A 22,910-nucleotide genomic window follows, 5' to 3' on the forward strand; every position below is an offset into this window, starting at 1 on the left:
AAGGCGAATACGGCTCGTTGGCACCCATCTGATTCCTTCTCCACCTGTAGAGATACAAGCAAACCCTCTCCCCCAAGCAGTTAGCCTATCTGGTCCCTTCCATTCACCACTTTCTGGGTCTCTCCACATCACCTGGCGATTATCTAAAGATAGTGGAGCTGCTCGCACTGGACATTGCCCTTCCGGTGGGTTATAAAACCTGTCTGCCGGAGCCAGTGCATCTTTGTCAAAAATCAAGAAGTTAATAGTATAAAGTGCTAGATTTAGAAGCTCTCTAGGGTTACCTGTGGCTCCCCCTTTCTTTTGTTTTTGGAGCAGCGTCTTAATATCTCTGTTTCTCCTCTCTACTATTGCCTGTCCTTGAGGATTAAAGGGTATGCCAGTGGTGTGTAAAATCTTATACTGTGCACAAAAGTGTGCAAAATGTTTGGAGGTGTATGCAGGACCATTGTCTGTTTTTATTGCTTGTGGCACACCCATAATGGCAAATGCTTGCATGAGGAATTCAGTGACCACTCGGGCTGTCTCTTTTGCTGCTGGTATGGCAAAAGTGAATCCTGAAAAGGTGTCTACCACAACATGGATAAAAGACAGACGACCAAAAGATTTATAATGGGTCACATCCATTTGCCAGATTTCATTGGGTCTCAAACCACGAGGGTTCTTCCCTGGAGGCAGTGTAGGAGCATGGAAAGGAAGGCAAGCCGTACAGCTTTTTACTATGCTCCTAGCTTCCTCTTTTGTAATCCCAAATTGTAAACGCAAAGCTCGAGCAGCCTGATGGTACTTAGAATGGGATTCCTGGGCCTCCTGAAATAAAGGTGTACTGGCTAACATAGTTAAAAGGCTATCTGCCTTTGAATTCCCATCAAAAATAGGGCCTGGGAGGCAACCGTGGCAATGGCAGTCCCAAAAGTCTCTCCTCCCCTTCCTTCTCCACTCCCCTGCCTCCACCCACCAAAATCGTCATTTCCTATACAACACATCAGGACTTGCACAAAGAGTGGGTGGGGGCCATTCTCTCTCCAAGCTTATCTATTAATAGAGTATGGTCCAATTACTATTTAGCCTCATGTGCTTGGGACCTCAGTGCATCAACTCAAGCCTCAGCCCATTACAATCCACCCCAAGCCTTCAAGCTATGTATAGTCTTTTGAACTACCTTTGTAATGGTATAATCTTAAGAGTTACAAATACCTTTTCCTCATATAAGTAAACAATTTAATCTTATTAAGTCCTTTGTAATTAATCTGTCATGTTTACCTCTGTTTATCCTAATTCTTCCAAGTCATATTTTCTTTTCAGTTCTGGCTTTTTCTTCAAGAGTACCTAAAAGTTTTTTTAGTTAAATATACTTTTTTTTTTCCACTCAGCTTTGCTGGGTAGGTGATTCTTGGTTGCAACCCAAGCTCCTTTGCTCTTCAGAATATTATATTCCACACTCTTTAGTCTTTTAATGTAGAACCTGCTAAATCTTGTGCTATCAAAGCTATCACTCTATAATATTTAACTTGTTAATTCATAGTTGCTTGTAATCTTTCCTCCTTGACCTGGGAGTTTTGAAACTTACCTATAATATTTCTAAAAGTTTTCATTTGAGGATCTTTTTCAGGAAGATGGGTGAACTTTTTCAATTTCTATTTTACCTTTTACTTCTAGAACTTCGAGGCAACTTTCCTTAATAATTTTTTTTATCTTGATTTTTATCATGAAGTCTGACAATTTTTATATTCTCTCTCAATATGTTTTCCAGGTCACTTTTTTTAAGGTCACATTCTTTCCTATTTTTTCATTCTTTTGATTTTGTTTTATTATTTCTTGATATCTTATAAAGTCATTTACTTCCCTTTGTCCAATTATGATTTCTAATGAATTATTTTCTTTGGTTGAGTTTTTGGATCTCTTTTTGGTTGACTTTATTTTTGTAATTTTCTTACTTTTTTGCATTACTCATTTTTTTTTCCAATTTTTCTTCAACCTCTTTTATTTGAATTTTTTTTTTTTTTGCGCCTGTGATCACTTTATTTATTTATTTATTTTGAGGCTTTATGAGAAGCTGTTTTCTCTTCCCAGTTCAAATTCTGATCTTTTGTATTACCACAGTAGCTATTCATGGTAAGGTTCTTTGTTTGTTTGTTTTACTAATACTGTTTTTTGGCTGTTAAGTTTATGTTAGAGTCAAGTTCTGTGTCTGGGAGATTTGTAAGTAAATGTCTCAGACTTCAAGTTTTTCAGGCTGTTGTTTTCTGAGCTCTAGCTGGGAGTCTTTGATCTCTTGGTTCTTCTAGTATTCTACAATTTAAGGTCAGATGTGGTCCCTGCTCCTCCTACTCATGCTTTGGTTGGTAAGTGACTGGGCCACAAATTAAGTACTGGCAGAAGGCCCTGAACTTTTCTGATCCCCATTGGGGGACTGCTCCCAGCAGCCTACAGAATGTCCCCCAGAGCTTGCTATTTTCCAGCAGTCTCTGCACTTCAGTCAATATAGACCATCATTCCCCAAGGTCAGATTTTTCCCTAATATCCTCCTACATTGTTGTTTTGGACTGGATAAGGGCTTTACTTTTACTTATTTCTACCACTGTAAAATTTACTCTGAGGCATTTTAAAATTATTTATGGAGGAATCGAGGAGAACGATGTAGTTCCCTGCCTTATCCCACCATCTTTTGACAATTTCCTCTCTCTATCCCCACTCTTTAAAAAGTCTCAGGAGACTCTTATCATTCCCTCTAATTTTGCTCTACGCCTTTATTTTTCAGTCAAATTCCTAGGGGGGAAAAAAGCTATGTTCACTCACTTTATTTCCCTTTTTTCACTTTTCAACTGAAAATCTGCCTGCCAAAGCTCATTACTGCACTGAAACTGCTCTCTCCAAAGTTGCCAATGACTGATTAGTTACCAAATCTAACCCCTCTTTCTTCATCCTTCCTCTTTCTTAATCTCTCTGCAGCATCTGGCCCTGTCTCTGGGTTTCCATTACAGTGGTTCTCCTCCTGTGTATCCCTTCTCAGTCTCTTGATTCATATCCCATTTGCAGATATGCCCTAAGGTTCTGTTCTTGTCTCTTTTCTTTCTCTAATCCTTCTAATTCATCAGCTTCCATGAGTATCAATACTTCTCTGTAGAAGGATCCCAGATCTATATATCCAGCCCCAATATCTCTCACAAACTTCCTACTGGACACTTCAAACTAAATGTTCTATAGGTATTTCAAATTCAATATGTCCAAAAAAGAACTCATTATCTCCAAAACTTACATTCTTCACCTAAATTCACAATCCCATTTGATCCCTGACTCCTCATCATTCTCTATCACCCATATATCCATTCTGTTACCAAATTTCTCTATTTCTACTTTTACATTTCCTGTAAGTTCCCATTTTTCTTAGTCCCAGCCTCCTACCCTCATCCAGATCCTCACCAGCTCTCTCCAGGATTATTGCAATATGTTCCTAATTTATCTCCCTGCCTCATTTTTCTCCACTCCATCATCCACTCAATGCCAAAAAATTTGCTTTTAGTACAGGACTATTCATGTGATTCCTTTATTCAATGACTCCATGTATATATTAGGGTTCCCTAGACTTGGATTAAATGTAAATTTTTTTTCATTTCACATTTAGAACTCTCTGTACCTACTTTTCCAACTTTCTACATATTGCTCCCCTTCACAAATTCCAGCCCAACTGGTCTTCTTAATGTTCTTCATATGCAATTTTTTTTCTCATACCCAGAATATATTTCATCCTTTGCTCTTAGACTTTCTAGCCCTCCTTCAAAATTTAGCTAAATACCATTTTCTACCTGAAGTCTTTGTTGACTGTAGCTATTAGTTCTTTCTCCTTGCAAATTACTGTGTACCTTTTTATCTATTCTTATATTGGTTATCTCCCCCAAGAAAACATAAGCTCCTTTTTTTGTTGTTATTGTTAAATACGTGCAGTTCTTTTAAAAATATTTCCATATTTGTCATGTTGTGCAAGAAAAATTAGACGGGGGGGGAGGAAGGGGGAGGAAGGGGGAACATAAGAAATTTAAAACAAACAAAAAAAGTGAAAATACTATGCTTCAGTCCACTTTCAGTCTCAGTGGATGCAGACGGTATTTTCCATCCCAAATCTATTGGGAATTGCCTTAAATCACCGAGTTATTGAGAATAGTTAAGTCCTTCATAGTTGTTACTGTGTACAAGAGAACATAAACTTCTTGAGGGCAGTAACTATTTCACTTTTGCCTTTGTAGCTTCAATACCTGGGGCATAGTAGGATACTTATAAAATGTTGATTGATACTAACTACAGGCTTATCTATTCCTGATTTGTCTTTGGAATTCAATTCCTGTCTAATGATTTCTATCCTATCCTTACCAGTCCAAAGATCATTCTTTTTGGAGAAACAAAATAAAAGTTGAGTAAACAGCTTTCTCACCATTTTATTTATCATCTCATCTTCCTTAAGCAGCAGTCTTGTCCTTTCTTTGATCCTCCTCTTGCCCTCAGCACAGATTAAAAACAAAACACTTTTGTTTTTAGAATGAATGAATCACCAACCTAAGTTCATTTGGGGATTTAAGGTAACACAAATTTTGTAGGATCGCGAGACAGTTTTGGAATCCATTATTTTCCTTTGTTTCCATTTTCTCTACAAGTCTTTTTAATAATTAAAATTATTTTAACATAGTTAATAGTTATATACATATAATATACATTAAAATAATTTAATAATAATAAATTAGTTGATAAATCTCTTGTGTGGCTATTTACTCTCTTTGGGCAACTGGCGTCACTGGAATTAGCTACACTTGTATTGTCAGAATTTCATTTCTGAGTTTCTTGTCCCTCTTGGACCAAATTCACCAATAGATTATTAAGCTGTTGTATCTAGTTTGTCCCTTCTGCAAATCCTTTGAAATATTCCTTCCCAAAATATAAGATACAGGTTAAAGTTCAACTCCTCTCTTTTTTTCTATGAGTATCATGGAATATTCACTGGCCCTCAAGATACCCATTGTTTCTGTAACCTATTCTGGAGAACCCATTCCCTTTGTCATTTCACTTCCTCCACCTTTTGACAGAGGAAATGGGGGGGGGGAGTCAAGAAATTATGAACTGCTCTGCTTTTGACAGAAAGACTATCCAAAAGCTGTCCAGATTGTTGAAGCCATCCATTATTCTATGTCGTCCCTCCAATATAAGCTTTGGGATCTCTTCCTAAACTCTTAATTTGCTTCTGTCTTATATTCACCCACTGCTCCAATAAAGGCAATATGGTACAATGCATTAGAGTGTTCCATCTAATTGCCTCCTATCAGAGGCAATATAGTACATTACATGAGAATGTCTGGGGATCTCAAGTCAAATCCCAATTCAATTATTTTCTAGCCTCAGGTTCTTCATCTATAAAATGAGAGGCTTGGGCTAGGTGACCGTTGACATCCATTCCAGTTCTTATCTTTGTTTACCTTCAAATTCCATAGCCAATCATTTCCAGATTCACATCCATTCCTTTCTACTCATACAACTAACTCTCTTAATTCAGGCTCTCAAAATTTCTTGCCTAGACAGTGCAACAATGCCTTAATTGTAAGATCCTTCCTTCTGCCATTCATCTACCAAAGCTACTAAAGTAGTTGTGATGTATAAAAACTACCCAGACTAATTGCTGGGTAATTCATTTTATGAATCATACTAGCATATAATTAATAAAAAGGGACCAGTGACACTCTTAGATGCCAAAGACCCCTTTCAACACTTTTTTCCTTAACTTATTCAACTTATTTCCTTAAAGGAATGGGTCTTCCTAAAGATGGCAATAAACTGATTAGTTAACAATAATGAGAAGAAATATTATAATGAAAAGTGGGCTCATTCTAATGAGGGGACGGGTGGGGAGGGGGGGATTTTATTTCACTGGGCAATCTAGACAAAGGATCTATCCCCTACACAGAATTCACCTTAGATTATATTCTTTGTAAGATTTTCTAGTTGGGTAGAGCGATAATTCCACCTAGATATGATAGATAAGACATTTTAGAAAATGTCAGGGATCTCCCCAACAATTTGTTATTTAATAATCATTTCATCATATTTCTGAAGCACAGATCTAATCATTCCCCTGATTATGAAACTCCAGTGGCTCCCTATTGTTTCTAGGAAAATATTAATAATAAAGATTAAACTTAAAAGTATGTGAAACAAAACTCTTGATACAAATTTGGATTCCTTTTTGCTGTTTTTTTTTTCCCATTTTCTCCTTTCCATTTACTCCTTGAAAAACTTCTATAATAGATGTTGTTTTTGAGTCATTCAGCCATGTCTGACTCAAAATGACAAAAAAGCTATATGGGATTTTCTTTTTTTTTTTTTTTTTTTTTTTTTTTGACAAAAATACTGGAGTGATTTGCCTTTGCCTTTTCTAGTATGCTCCCATTTTTCACAGCTGGGGGGCTGAGACAAACAGGGTTAAGTGATTTGCCCAGAGTCATATGGCTAGTAAATGTCCAAGGTCAAATTTGAACTCAGGAAATCTACCAGACTGCAAATCTGACTCTTGATCCGCTGTGCCACCTAGTGGTCCATCAATGCATGGACATCTTTTTTTTTTTTTAACCAATATAAATTTTGCAAAGACCTTAATCTACACTACTACATTTGATTATTTTTTTAATTAAAGATTTATATTCTCAAAACACGCATAGATCATTTTCAACACTCACCTTTGCAAAATCTTGTGTGCCAAAATTTTTCCCTCCTTTCTGCCCACCCCCTCCCCAGATGGCAAGTAATCCAATATATGTTAAACATGTGCAATTCTTCTATATATATTTCCACATTTATCATGCTACACAAGAAAAATAAGATCAAAAAAGAAAAAAATGAGAAAGAAAACAAAAACTGCATTTGATTATTACAAAGATTCTCCATATATTGGCCCCATTTCAAAGATTTAATTTTTTAAACATCCTGAGTCTGAGGGGTCAATTAATGTGGAGTTTGAGTCCAGTCTCTCCTGATTCCAAATCTAGCAGTCTTTTTCATCATATCACAGTGCTGGGGACAAGAGAGGGAGAGGGGAAGGAGGGAAGAACCCTGACATCAAAGACCTTACAATTGGGAAAAGTAAATTGAAAAAGTACCAGAGAGAGAAGGGGACATGGATATAGGGACATGGAGGAGAAGCAGCAGAGTAGTGTAGGCAGGTTAGAAAAGGGAGGTTTCGAAGCTGAGCTCTTTGGAGGTTTTGGAATTCATATCCCCAAATCAGAGGAGGCAATCCTCCAATCAGAGAGGCAGAAGGTATTATATAGAGTGTGTGTCTATATATACAGAGAGAGACAGAGAAAGAGAGAGAGCACTAGGTTGATTCATGGTAACAAAAAAGTCACAGAAATCATTTTGGATAGATTCTTATATTAATGTTAAGATGAGAATTTATTCAATAATTCTTAGAGTTGCCAGTTCCCACTAAATATCTCTCATTTTCTATTACAAAATCACATATTTATTTACCTTTAGCTCTCCAAGAAACATATAGATTGGACAGAAGGTAGAGCACTGCTCTGGGAAGTCTAAGTTCAAATCCAGCCTCAGACATTTATAATTTGTGTGATCCTGGGCAAGTCACTTAACCCTGTTTGTCTCAGTTTCCTCATCTATAAAATGATCTGGAAAAGTACATGACACACCACTTCGATAACTTTGACAAGAAAGCCCCAAATGGGGTCACCAATAGACAAACATAACTGAAAATGACTGAGTAATAATCACAAAAGTTTCCCAAGATTCCTACTGATCACTGTTAAAGAATATTCTGGGAATACTGACTTTTCAATAGATCTGAGAAGCTTCAGTCTCCTTTACAATAACTCTCCATTACTCAAATCACAAATTAGAAGGAACAAATGCTTTATTGATTTTTGATTGAGCAGATATGGTTATCATAAACATACTGATGACCCCCATTTTAATTCAATAAACTTAGGGCTTTCTATAAGACAAGAGTATATCTTAAAATGATATAAGATGTCTTCCTCGCCTCAAAAACAAACTTGTAAAATATATTCCTAGATTATGCCATTTATTCTAATGTCATCCTTCTACAAGTCTTGCACTGGGAGGCTTACAATCATTAAATCAATCATTGGTCATTTTAAAAATCTGAGTTTCCTAGCTTTCCCAGACTGCTCCCTCTAGTGGTAAATATGAGGAAAGCTTGGAATACTGAGAACTTGAACTAGTGAGAACCCCACTAATCATCATCAGTCAACCACCCAATGATTTGTATGATCTTGTAGCATTTAGACCTAGAAGGGATCCTTGAAGATTTCTTAAAATTTTTATTTTATCAAGGATCCTTTCTCAGAATGTTTTGAAATACTTAAAATATATAGGATCATCAAGAAAACCAAAGGCTAGTGAATATTAAGATGTAATTTTTTTTTATCTCATTCAAATTCATGACAACTCCTCCCCAGAATCCACCTACAGATCTCCAGGCTAATAACCCCTTGATTTAGTCCCCATCTTTTGTTTTATATATAAGGAATCTCTTTGGTCATGAATTGATCAAGAATCTGGAACCCTCAGGAGTCCGAAACTAATAACAAATATTAATAAAGCCTTTCACACTCTACAAAGCATTTCACATATATTTCATTTGAGCCTCCCAACATCGTTATGAGAGGCAGGTGCAGTAGTTATTAAGTAAGGAAACTGATAGATAATTTGCCCCGGGTCCCATAGCTAGTAAATATCTAAGTCCTTTATTCAGGAGTAACAAGGTAATTCACACTTATACAACTGTCAGTCGCAGTTTTAAAAGTGCAGGAGATTTTAAAGGTTATCTACTCCAGATTCTGTTTTACACTGGAGGTAGTAATAAAATAAGATCCAAACCCAGTTCCTGTAACTTCAAATCCAGCACTGCTTCCTTTGTATCACAGCTAGCAAGTAAGTGAGGAGGGATCCGTGGTTTTTGCATCAGAAGGACTTGAGTTCAAATCCTCCTGTGTTTATTAACTATATGACTGGAGGCAAGTGACAACCACTCTGTGCTTCAGTTTCCTCATCAGTTAAATAAGAGTGTTTCAGGGGGCAGCTAGGTGGTGCAGGAGATACAGCACCAGCCCTGAAGTCAGGAGGATCTGAGTTCAAATTTGACCTCAGACACTTAACACTTATTAGCTGTGTGACCCTGGGCAAGTCACTTAATCCCAGTTGCCTCAACAAAAACAACAAAAAAAGTGTTTCACGGCTTCTGGCTCCTCTGTCCAAAGAAACATTTCACAGAAAAGAAGTGCAGGGGAAGGGAAGTTAAGCAACACATCAACTAATTCTGATAGAATGTGTGATTTTTTTAAATGTAATTTAATTTTTCAATTAATAGCCATTTATTATTTTCTTTCCTAACTCTCTATGGGGGAGAAAGAAAAATTAAAATCTTTACAATCCATTTGCATAGTAAAGCAAAATAAATGTCTTCATTGATCATGTCCAAAAATATGTTACACTCTGCACCCTGAGTCCAATATCTCTCTAGTAGGTGGGTAGGATAATGGTCCCTTCTGTTTTATCTCCTTTATTTCAGTATATATCTTCCCCTTCTACCTGATCCAGAGAGTCAACCAATTTTTTTTTTAAGAAAAAAAAGATGAGTAAGAGGAAAAGGTCAAAATAAAAATCTTCAATGAAAAGAAACTGAGGCACAAAATTCCATGCATAATTTTTATTGATAAGACTAAAAATTATGAGTAATAGAGGCCAATGGCCCCTCAGTGAGTAAATATACTTTAAAATCAGAGTAACTTTTTCTGTAGTTTGATGATTATATAAGATTCAGTAACAAAAACTAAACTAAGATTGTGATTAGTTCATAATTATCTATACTAACAAAACTGGGAGAAGGATCTTCAGAATTCATAGTAGCAAGGAAAACACAGCATTGAACATCTTCTGAAAGTTTCCCAGCCAGATATCCTCCCTTCATCAGAGAGACCCAGTGCTAGAATAAACATTTCCAGAACAGGTTGAATCATCCTCCATTCATCTTCTTTATCTCCCTCAAGAAACAGATCCAGTCTCAATTGTGTACACAGTCTCCCACAAAGTCTCCTACATACTTTTCTATCAAGGCTTATACAAAATTAATCCACATCTAAATCCTAGGATTTAGTTATAGTGATTACTAAAACTTTTCACTATTAATCAGTAATCAATAATTAATCCCCATCTCTATAAAGTATGAAAGGAGAGAATTTTCTCATCTTTTCTTTGGTGCTACCTTGAATCTTGCGATTACATAATACTCAGTTTAGTTTATTTTTTTTTTTCCTTCCACTCACATGTTGTAATCATTGCATTTATAAACATTACATATATTTTCCTGGTTCTGCTCACTTTACTCTGCATCAATACAAGTCTTCCCATGTACTTATGACTGTCTGGTAATCATTGTTTCTTATTGCTTTCCACATTAATTTGTTTCCACATTAATATTCCATTACATTTATGTGCCACAATCTGTTTAGCCATTTCCCAATTAATGAGCATCAATTTAGTTTCCAGTTCTTTGCTACCACCAAAAAAAAGTTATGATGAACATTTCCTTCTGCCTCTGCCCTCTCAAATCAACTCAAGATATATCTTATAGATACCTCGTTATATTTTATCTCCCCCATTAGAATAGCATTCTTTAAAAAGCCAAGTCTCAGAGTTTGTTTTTCTTTTTCTTTGGAATATCCATCATTCTTTCTATTATATCTATCTCACTGCCTCCCACATGATCATGGAGACAGAAATGATGGCAAGAAGGAAGGTATACAGCAACTTGCATTTGAAAATTGTGTACCTCCTTTCTCCTCCTACCTCTGTGGCTTTGAGGTGACCCACTCAAGAAATCTATCTGTATCCAGCCTGCACCAAGCAAGATTCCACAAGCAAGCAGAATTCTGCCTTTTCCAAAATAGAAAAAGATCTGTCTCTCATAAACCAGTAACCTACATCCCTGTCAATAGTAGGGCATACATACAATATTATGCAGGAAAGGACCATTCAACAACTGGGACAGAACCATAACTTCCTAGAAATTCAATTCTACAAAAGATGCTTTAGTGATGATTAAGTTTGCTACTCTAAATAGCTGTGTAATAATGGCCCAACGAAGGAAGAAAGGACCAGCAAAGATTTTAATCTAGTAATCTGTCTTTGTATTATTTTTATTAGGGGAAGGAAATTTAAGAGGCAGGGGTAGGAAAATAGAATAGGGAAAGAGAAAAATCTTCCCTAATTGTGAAAGGCTACAGCACCTATAGGGCAACTAGGTGGCAAATGGATAAAGCACTGAGCATGGAATCAGGAAGATTCCTCTGAGTTCCAGTCTCAGAATATTTATTAGTTATATGACACTGGATAAGTCATATAATCCCTATTTGCCTCAATTCCCCATCTGTTAAAAAAAAAAAAAAAAAGGAGGGGGAGAGGAGTGGAGAAAGAAATGGCAGCCTTTTTTCTTTCCCAGTTTTATACTTGCTAGCTGTAAGATCCTGGACAAGTCACTTAACCTTATTTGCCTCAGTTTCCTCATCTGTTTAAAAAGAAAGAAAGGAAAAGGAAAAGAATATGGCAAATCATTCCAGTATCTTTGCAAAGAAAACTCCAAATTGGGTTACAAAGAGTCAAGACATGAGTGAACAACAAGAACAAACCATGTTCCAAGTACCAAGTATGAATTATTAGAACTGGAAGGTGCTTTTAAACACCTAATTCAAACTCTTTATTTTACAGACGCTTTGATTAATGCAATCTGAGACAACACAATACTTTATAAAAACTCCCTGGAGCTGTGAGAATATGGAGAAGTCATTTAACTTTTCTGGGTCTCAGCTTGATCAATTACATAAAGGAAATTGAACTAGACAGCTTCCAAGTTTCCTTTCAAGTTTTCATCCATGATTCTAGTAAAAGTTAATAAATTCCTAATAATGGGACATTAATGTGCCAATATTTAATCCCACAGCCAAGTAATTGTCCTCACTAATACTAATTTCTAATAAATATATTTGAAAAGACTAAGATGAAATCATTTAGAATATTACTATGCTAAGAATCAGAAGACCTGGTTCCTAATCTAGGTACTGACACTGGAATATTATTTAATTTTTCTGATCTTTAGTTTCCTCATTTGCAAAAGAGGAATAATGTCATCTACTCCAACTGTTTCATAGAAGGTAAAAATCAGTTTAAAAAAAAAAAAAAGCAGTACCTACAGAGTACATTGAAAATTATAATTATAAAAAAGAAAATTATAATTATACACGAATGGATGCCATCATTATTATTAAAGCAAATATTATTAAAAATGCTAATTATTGGTGAGAAATTTTTGGTTATACTATTTAATTGGTCTAAATAACTTAAATGTCAGTATTAAACAGATTATTGAATTAATAATATAGCTCTTACCAAGACTAGTTTTTTTCTGTAAATGATTTTTAAAAGTGCTTTCTTCTTTTGAACTAATTCTAAATTGAGAAATCCTTTGGGAATTTTATCAAAAAGGTAGAAAAATTCATCTTTTTTTCAAGAAAAAAGATAAAGACTAAATTAATTCCATAAGTTATTACTGAGTTTTTTATAGACATGACTGAAATTGTCTATTTCGTTTTCCCTATAATAAGAACAATCACAATTAAAACTGGAAAGCTGTAATGCTCTGTGACAAAAGCTTTACATAAATTTACATAAATTATACCATAGATAGAGCCTTGGGCTTACAGTCAGGTAGAGTGAGATTCAAATCTTTTCTCAAACACTTATTAGTTGTGGAACTCAAAGCAAATCACTTCACTTTTCTCAGCCTCAGTTTCTTCACCTGTAAAAGGTAATGGTTGGACTTGGATAATCAAAGTCACCTTAGAGCATCATCCTTCTTATGGTTTTATAATTACTTACACTGAGTTTTAAGATATGCAAAGCGCTTGACATGTTATCTTACTCAACCCTCACAACAGCCCTGTGAGGTGGGTAATTCTATTAACTCCATTTTATAGATGAGTAAACTGAGACTCTGAGAGTCCTAGGGATACTGAGCTAGTGAAAGCACAATTTAAACTCAGTTCTTCATGATACTAAATCTGGTCCTCCATTAGTCAGTCAACAACCTTTTAAGAACTTCAGAGGCCCTCCCTAAATACCAATGGATACAAATAAAAGTAGAAAGAAATATAGACTATCCTCAAAGAACTTACAGTATAAATGGGAAGAGATTATGTATAAAAGGAAACTGAAAAGGTGGGGACTCTGACAGAGTTTCATTCCTGGCTGACTGGGTACCCTCTCTTAAATGGAGATTCTAGGAAAAATCAGGCAGCTAAGAAAACAGATAGCTAAGTGGAGCAGTAAGTATAGTATTAGACCTACGGCAAGATTTATCTTCCAGACTCAGACACCAGCTGTGCAACTCTGGACTAGTCACTTAATGATGTTTGCCTCAGTTGCCTCATCTGTAAAGTAAGATGGAGAAGTAAATGGCAAGCTACTACAGTATCTCTGCAAAGAAAACCCCAAATGAGGTCATAAAAAGTCAGATATAACTGAAAAATTACTCCACAGCAACATATATAAAGAAGCTTTTTTTGTTGTTGTTGTTGTTTTAACAAAACTAAAAATCTTGTTCATATATTTATAACTGGAAGGAACTTTAGAGGTCATATAATACAACTCTTCCATTTAACAGACAAGGAAAATTAAACCCAGAGATGTTAAGTAATTTTCTACAATTTATTGCGTCTTTCTGGCTAATGAACTGAACAATGATTTGATTCCATTAAATCCATTCTACTCTTGTCTTTCAGAATTGGCTAAGATATCAGAGTTGGGTATATCATAAGTAATTGCATTTTTTAAAAATGTAGGTAAAAATAAAATATGTAAAATCATAAGGGAAGCCAATTATATAAAAGTAAAATTATCAGAATATTTAAAAGCCAAGCTCAGAGACCAGGTAGGAGAGAAAACGAATACTCTTTTGGTTAATTTTTCAACACTGACCCTTGCAATCACTTCTGTTCCAACTTTTCCCTTCCTTCCCTCCACCCTCTTCCCTAGTTGGTAGGCAGATTCATAAATGTTAAAATATATCTTAAATACAATATATGTATACATATTTATACAGTTCTCTTGTTGCACAAGAAAAATTGGATTTAGAAAGAAGGTAAAAATAACCTGGGAAGAGAAACAAAAATGCAAGCAAACAACAACAGAAAGAGTGCAAATGCTATGTTGTGGTCCACACTCATTTCCCAGTGTCCTTTCGCTAGCTATTACTGGTTCTGTTCATCACTGATCAATTGGAACCTCTCATTGCCAGGGAAGGAATACTCTTAGGAGAATAGTGTCCAGAGAGAAAGTAGGGCCACTGGGGAGGATGTAAAAGGTAGAAACACTCAGATTTCTGGCAAAGCCAGCAAAAAAAAAGTTAAAGAGGATTAAAAACATGGCTGGTTTATACCTAAAATAATGAGCCAGGGAGTATAGTCACGCACTATGAGGAAAAGGCTAAAATTTTCTAAGACCTGAACCAACAACTCTTTAACTGTGTATCCTTATCAAATTTTAGTATCCCAGCTAAAAACCTTAGGCATGTTTTTAGTCAAGACTGGCTTTATGAGTAATGATGATGATAATTATAATTATAATAATAGGACAGTGCTTCAAAGTTCTTAAAAACACTTTTACGTTTACCATCCCTTTTGATCCTCACAGCAATCCTGTGAGAAAGGCAGAGTAAGTATTATCTTTATTTCCAAGAAGAGAAAAGGGACTATCAGAGGGGTACCAATAGTTACATAGCTACTAACTGGTAAAGCTACTCTGGAACCAGAATTCATCCTTTTTTGATTCTCTTCTACTCCATTCTCTGCTATCCCAGAGACTATAGAACCTGAAAGTTTTCAGAATCTTTGAGTTCACTGAGCTAATCTTCCCAACAAGGAAGAGGCTGCCAACAAGTTTTTCCTTCTCCAGTCTCCATTTTTCCCAATTCAGCTTCTAGCCAGATTCATCATTCTTGTCCAGGAATCTTTTCAATCTCAGAGGCAAGTTCAAATTCTTTTACCTTTTCTTCCAAGGCCTTCAGGATGTCCACGCCAATCATCTTTCAAGTCTTATTTTTAGGGATTTTTGGTACTTACCTTCCAAACTGCATAATTCTCTACCCACCTCCTTCCTTCTCTCCCTCTTCAATTAATGAATTAATATTTAAGAATATTCCTTGAAATTCATATTCTTTGGAGTTTGCATAATACCTGTTACTAGCCATTATCATCAGCTCTCAGTCCTCATCTCTGCCTCCTGATTTTCCTGATACCTCAGTACCATCTTCTACATACAAGAAATCTTTCTCATTTCTCTTTAAACCTAGTGCCCTCCCTCTGAGATTAACCCCAATTTGTCCTTTACAAAGTTGTTTGCATATTGTCTCTATTATTAGACTGAGTTTTTAGACTGATTTCTACCTCATTTGCATCCTCAACAGTTTCCCATGAAGTCTTCTCAGTTCCTCCAGTCACTAAGTTCTCTTCACTACTTTATATCCTCTCTCCCCCCAAACTTCATATTTCTTTATTTGTACCTCTGTGATTGAAGCATTTATTGTGCATCGTTTCAATGTGCATATTATAAACTATAGTTTAGGTGCTGTGACATCTGGAACCATGATTTATTTTAATGTCATATCCCCTGTCTTAGATATTTAATAAATGCAGAGTTCTGGCACATAGTAAGTATTATATAAATGTTAGCTATCATTGTTATTATCATCATCAAATGTCAGGTCCTATACAAGCAAGTTCTTGCTGAATTGGTCTTAAAGACCAATGACATCACAAGGGCAATGTCTTGGCTTGTGAGTGAATTGGATTTAAACGAGGCAGAGCTGTGCAAAATTATCAGCCTCAGCTTCCAGTGGAAGACAAAAGTCAAGAAGGACTGTCGATGACCCAGGATGCAGTGACCTCAGTCTTTCTAAATTAAGGATTTTTCAAGGTCTCTTAATTGTCTGGGGCCACTCCAGGTTATTAGATCAGAAGCCCTGGGCTCAAATCCTGATTCTGCCACTGGTTTTTAGTGTGATCATGGGCAAATCACTTAACTTTTCTGAGGGTGTTTTCTCAATTGTAAAAAAAAAAAGGGGGGGGTGCAGAATGAGAGGGGCACAAGGAGACTTGATGGTCTTGGAAGTCCCTTTTTGATTAACTTTGTCTTTTCTTCACATAGCCACCCTTTTTAATTCAGGCCTGTAACATTACGAATAGTCTCATAATCAATCTACTTGCTTTAAATTTTTCCCCTTCTCCAACCTCTCCTCCAACAGATAGAGAACTTCTCTAAATACAAAATCTACTTGACATTCAGAGTCTTCAAAATATAGCACATCACTTTCCATATTAATTTATTCCATACATTCTGTGTTTCTGTATAACAGAAGGTAGTATAATAGTGTCCTTGGAACTCCAATTATACAGGTTAGCCTCTATTCCTGGGATCACATGCCCTTCTTCTGCTGGTTTCAAGGTTCAGACTCCAACAAGGAAAGTTCAGACTCCAAGGGAAGATGTCTTGTGTGGGCTGTAGGGTGATCATTTCCTTAGACTACCCGGTAGATTGTAAGTTCCTCAGATAGAGAACAGGGAGGTTTGTTCTTATTTAAATATCTATAGTCACATAAATGGAGCTGTACTCTCCTGGAATTGGCTCTTCCTTCCAGCAACGGAGATAACTCCATCTCTGCTTATCCTGTGCAAATCTTGTCCTTCTATGTCCTCCCAATGACCTTGGCAAGTCCAGGACCGAAGACCTTCCCCACTTTATGCAGACATTCAGAGGCTCCCTACCATTAGAGTAATGTGACTCTCAAGGTATGGATGCTTAATTGCTGAGATGAATTGATAGGGGTTTGGGCAGGAGACTCAGGACTTCAAAAAAAAAAAAAAAATCAGTCCTTCCCAAAGGCTTATACTTCATTGCTGATACCCTTATCTAACAGATGGCCTTCTAACTGCAATGGAAAATGGGCTTCTTGACTTGGGAGAGGAGTCAGGAAGGTGGTAAAGAACAGTGATGGAAATTAGGAGAAGGGGGTTTTTACGGGAAAGTACAACATGACAGACTGCTTCCAAGACGGTCCTCCATGTCACACTCTGCTTCCAAAACTCCAGTGACTCCTGAATTATCTAGGACCTTAGGACCCATCAAATCCAACCCCTTCCATGTTAGGAAACTGAGATCAGAAGAATTTAAATGAATTCAGGTTACACAGGTAGTAAATGGCAGAGCTAGGATTCAAATCCAAGTACTCAACTTTAAATCGAGAGATGTTTTCAGTCTACTGTATTGATTGAATAAAGCCTTTCCCTTCTGGCTCCTATCTACTTTTCCCATCTCCTTACCCCTTATTCCTCTCTATCACACTCTGGCTACTATTCACACAGGAGAATCTATGTCTAGTCTGAGTCCCTTTGCCCTTGCTGATCTCCAAACTAAAATGCCCACCCTCCTCACATCTGTTTCTTAGAAGCCCAAATAAGCTTTTTTTTTTTTTTTTTTTTTTTTTTTTTGCTGAGGCAGTTGGGGTTAAGTGAGTTTCCCTGGGTCACACAACTAGGAAGTGTTAAGTATTAGGGGGCTGAATTTGAAAACTTCAGGTCTGGTTCTCAATCCACTGTGCCATATAGCTGCCCCCTAACAAGCATTTTTCAAAAATCTCAGCTGACTATATTAGACCTTTTCTGATTCCCTTCCTCCATCATTTTGTATTTTGTATTGATTTATTTGGGATGTATAAGATGTTTGGGGAGGACCAGGCCCTCTGATGTGAGGGCTTGCAGAGAAAGGGATGCTCATCTACCTGTGGTATTCACCTGGCACTCAATTTTCACTTATAGCTCCAAGAAGCTATAGGATGTACAACGGCCAGTTTAAAAAATGATGGGCTAAACTAGTTTGAGGGTAACCAACAGTGTCAAATCTGTCAGTGAGTTAGGGGGACATCTATCCCAAACATGTGAAGACTTTCACTGATTTAATTAGAGCATAAGAACAATTTATTCAGTAAAGATGGCTGGAGGTGGTGCTGTGAAATGCTTAGAGCTTGATCAGCCGTCCAAAAAGTCAAGGTCATCCACAGCATCCCCATCATCCTGTCACTAAACTTTAATGACTCTGGAAGAGAAAGGAAGGCTTCTCTTCAATCCAATTCACTTGCAAGTCAAGATATCACACTACAGTGCCATTGGAACTCTTGGAGATGAAGGACAAAACTATCTGGGTGCCTATTTTTTCTCAGATGAAATATATTTCAGGTTTTTGTCTTTGTGTTTAAAATGATATTTGGCACATGGCAGCTTTTTAATAAATGTTTTTTGTTCTTGGTAGTAGTTGTACCCATCTCATAAATGATTTTTTTCCCTCTCAACTGAAAACTGAAAAATATTCCTAAAGGAGTTTGTGAAAGTTTTCTCTGAGTGGTCTGCTCTCCACTCTTGGAATGCTTTACTTACTTAATTGAGATAGATGGAAGGGAGGTTCCACCACTGGTTATCTATTTGCCTAATTGAAATCAAACATGATAAACAAACTGAAGATTCATTACAAGGATATTTGCCTTCACTGCAAATACTCCACCTCATTAGGACAATAAGGGACCCAGATACTAGCTGAGGTTGCTCAAACAAACTTTAGTAATCTGGTCTTCTAATTAAAAGGAAAACAATATTGGTATGCAGCATTTTGATATGCAGTAAGGGTAGAGAAATATAATGGAAAGTTAACAATTGAGCCTTAGGCAAATAATTAATTTGTTTAGTCTTAAACCCATATGTTTTTTTCACAGTCATTGGATTCAACATATCACCGAAAAGAGTCACAATTACTAATGTAATCAATATAAAGACAAAAAAAAAAAAAAAAACTCGAGAATTGACTCTGAGACTTCTTCAAAACTGCTATTTCAGCATATATTCTTGGGGGGAGAGGGGACAAGAATGTTCTTATTTCTATGGCAAAGGTATATTTGAAGGTTAAAACTGTTTCTAGTTTAGGCTGTCTGGCTATGTGGGCTAACTTCTCTTAGGTCACTTTAATATGTCTGGTCTCAGTTTCTCCTTGTCCTTTGTCATCCATTGTAAAATGAATGAGATGATGTCTTTGAAAGTGACTTCCAACCATTGTTATTATAATTTTTAATATTAACATAAAATATTCCCCAGAGTCTCATATAATACTGTTGTTGTATCTCTTGAGAAAAAAATATAACCAAAAAGCTATTATAAATTAAGCAGTGCTTTTAAATGATTTTATTCAGAATTATCTATATAGGTTGGGGGAAAGGGGAAAGAGAGATGGGGAAAAGAAAAGTAAGCCACTTATGTGCCTTGGAAAGGAAAAGATCAAAATGACAATGATTGACTTACAGATTTTTTGTAATAACTGCATCTCATTATCTCCAGGATTCTTCAGCCAGTATGTTGGAAAACACCATTCTAAGAATGATTTCAGTTAATATCATTAAAATGGACTGCATTAAATGACTTCAAAAAAACTCCTTGAAATCCATCTCTGTTTTTACAATTTAGATTTTTTTTTTAAGGATATATGGAAATTGGCAAACTAGATAATACATCTAATTATGTGTTTCTCTTCCTTTTGTCTCAAAAAAGCCATTTCTAGTATACCTGAACTATCAGGAAATGACGAAGAGGGATTGAAGCAAAGAGACCTACTCAAGAAAACCTCTTTCTTACAACATTGGGATCTGTGTAGAGTCCTCCTACAGAAAGGAATCATCTGAAATCATCCAAGGACGATTATTTGTGAGCATCATGGGGGTCTGCAGTATCTGGTTTTACTTCCAGGGAAAAAACAAGGATTCAAAAAACTTTCTCTTAATGAACTGCCAATATACCAAGCCAGTCAATTTATGTTTCTGCAAATCAGGATGTTTATAAGTTTAAAGAGGGGAAAAAAAAAAACTTTTCATAAATTGTAGTGGTGTTATTAGAGTGGAAAATCCTAGATTTCTGTGTGAATTTTTGCATTCAAACCAAACAAGCTATAACAATTTTAAACTATTGTTTCTAACCCCAGGAATACTAACCATAGTTTTGAAATTTAAAAATTACTTAAGCTGTATTTGTTTGATCACAGGGGAAAAACAAAACAAAACTCCAGTATAGATCTTTCAACTGTTTTTTACAATCAAATTTTACCAACCTGACTGTAGAAATAAAATAGAAAACACTGAATCCAATGGCAGTATCCAGACAACTCTTAAAAGTAGGAAATTATTTCATAGTTGCCATTTTAAACAAATGAATCTTGATGTTTAAGTCAATATGGGTCACTTAAAAATTTCAAAAGCTTATTATAATATATAAATTGAAAAGTATAAAATCCTTCTAATGAAGATTATTTTAAAAGAAAAAGTTGCTCATTTCTGAAATGTTTTAGCATCAAGAAATTCTGAGAAATAAAGAGCTAAATTTCTGAAGCATGATTTCTAGTAGATTTCTGCTTGACAGATATAAATTATAAAGAGAAATTCTTAAGACAATGTTATTTTGAAAGTACCATCCAGCTCTGTTTGTTTCCCAGTTGCCCATTTAAGAAAATTTATTTAAAATACAGTTACACTAGTCTATTTTTAAATAGACTAATTTATGTATCATTTAAAAAAAAAAAAAACTTTTTCTCTTTGTACTTTAATTTCCTGGTGATGGACCAATCTTAGCAGAACATGGAAATTGATCAATTCAACACTTTTTTTTTCAGCACTATTTGTTTTAGAAGCACATTCCCCTCTAAAGATAGGATGGTGATATAAAATGAATAAACAAAATTCCTACCTTCAGTGAACTTAAAATCCCATAGGGGAAGGTCAAAAACAAATATCCAGTTACAATGAAAGCACAATGAAATAAATGCTATACAATAGAATAAATTTGAAAAATTACTGATGAATTAAGATGGTTCAGTTCTGGGAGGGGAAGAAAAAGAGAGGGAGGGTAGAAGAAAAGAAAATTTATCATCTTTGGAAATTTTGAGTTCAAGTATATATTTGTATTGGGATTAAATGATTTTCATTATATGACTAGAAGTCAGCTTCAGGAATTCATAAACAACTTCCATATTGAAAATAGAGTGTTTGAACTACTGGTTTTACACTGTAATCCTTGGTAGAATAAGGAAGACACTAGGAATCTCCAAATGTTTTTAATAAAAAAAGAAAAATATTTAAGATTCAGATATAGGGGGATTTTACATTGGAAACTTTATGGACCCATTTTGGAATACTGTTCAAATTGTCTTATTAGGTACAATGATTTTAAATAAGGCAGAGTAAAACAAAAAACATACGCCAAAAGATTTTAAGAAATAATTTTCCTTTAAAAATTAGGCTATCAAAGTAAAAATTCTAGATTTCTCAATGAATTTTAGGTCCTCACTAAAAATGCATCTAAATAACTACATGTTTCTATCTTATATTTATGATTATATAATATGTATTTGTCTGTATATTTTGTAAAAAGAAAAAACCTTATGCACTTCAAATATATCTCATTTAATAACATTTTTAAATGTTCTATTTTATTTTTTCATTAGACTCTATTAATAGAAAAAAATCAAAATCTGTTTCTAAGTTACCTGATATATGGAAAATAAAAATAAAAAAAATGCTTACTTCTTTTTTCATGTTTTTGTGAAGTTTGAATAAAATAAAACCCATTTGCTACAAGTCCTCTTTCTCCCTATTCTATTTCAAAATTCCTTGACATGCTACACAATTTCTTTCCCCCAATTTCTTTTATTTGCTTTAATTACTTTAATTCACATTACTTTATGAATCATCTTGGGAGAGAAAAATCAGAACAAAAGGGAAAAACCATGGAGAGAAAAAAACAAAAACAAAAAACAGAAAAAAAGTGAACATAGCATGTGTTGATTTACATTCAATTTCCGTAATTCTTTTTCTGGTTGCAGATGGCGTTTCTATGTAAAGATTTTTGGAATTTATACCAGGAATGCAAAACTGGTTCAATATCAGGAAACCTCTTACCATAATTAACTATGTCAATAACAAAACCAAGAGAAATCATATGATGATCTCATGAGATTTGTAACAGGCTTTTGACAAGATACAGCACCCATTCCTGAAAAACACTAGAGAGCATTTTCCTTAAAATAATTATCAGTATCTATCTAAAACTAAAAGCAAGCATTATTTGAGATGGACAGAAGCTGGATGCCTTCTCAATAAGATCAGGGGTGAAAAAAGGATGCCCATTATCACCACTATTATTTTTTTACTTATTTTAAACTTAAATATAAAACGAGGAAAAAAAAAAAAAACTTTGCATGTACCTAGCAGAACATGCAAGGATTCACTATAACACAATAAATTTCCATTTCAAGAAAACCCATGTAATAAATACTACACAATGTTTTCAAAGCTACCCAGCTATTCAGTGCTTCCTTCTAGGTTTTCTTTTTTTCCTGCTGTGCTTATCCTCCAGTTTCTAATGAGAAAAAGGCATTTCTTTTCTCCAGTCTTGACTCTTCTGCTTATGTCTGATTCTATCCTTTTTTTTTTTTTTTTTTTTTTTCATTATAACTTATTGACAGAACCCATGCCAGGGTAATTTTTTACAGCATTATCCCTTGCACTCACTTCTGTTCCGATTTTTCCCTTTCCTTCCTCCAGAAGGCAAGCAGTTAAATAGGTCACAGTATATCCTAGACACAATATATGTGTGCAGAACCGAACAACTCTTGTTGCACAGGAAGGATTGGATTCAGAAGGTAAAAATAATCCGGGAAGAAGAACCAAAATGCAAACAGTTTACATTCATTTCCCAGTG

General features: G+C 35.3%; 1 protein-coding gene across 1 annotated transcript in view; it reads left to right on the top strand.

Moving 5' to 3' along the window:
- Window positions 1-21,787, top strand: part of APELA (apelin receptor early endogenous ligand) — a 42,732-nt gene extending 20,945 nt beyond the window's left edge. Inside the window, exon 3 of the mRNA XM_051964453.1 lies at window positions 19,713-21,787. The gene's annotated coding sequence lies outside the window, so the exon portion shown is untranslated. The remainder of the gene's footprint in view (window positions 1-19,712) is intronic.
- Window positions 21,788-22,910: the final 1,123 nt, after the last annotated feature.

Source organism: Antechinus flavipes, chromosome 6 (genome assembly GCF_016432865.1).
Source record: "Antechinus flavipes isolate AdamAnt ecotype Samford, QLD, Australia chromosome 6, AdamAnt_v2, whole genome shotgun sequence".
Taxonomy (NCBI): domain Eukaryota; kingdom Metazoa; phylum Chordata; class Mammalia; order Dasyuromorphia; family Dasyuridae; genus Antechinus; species Antechinus flavipes.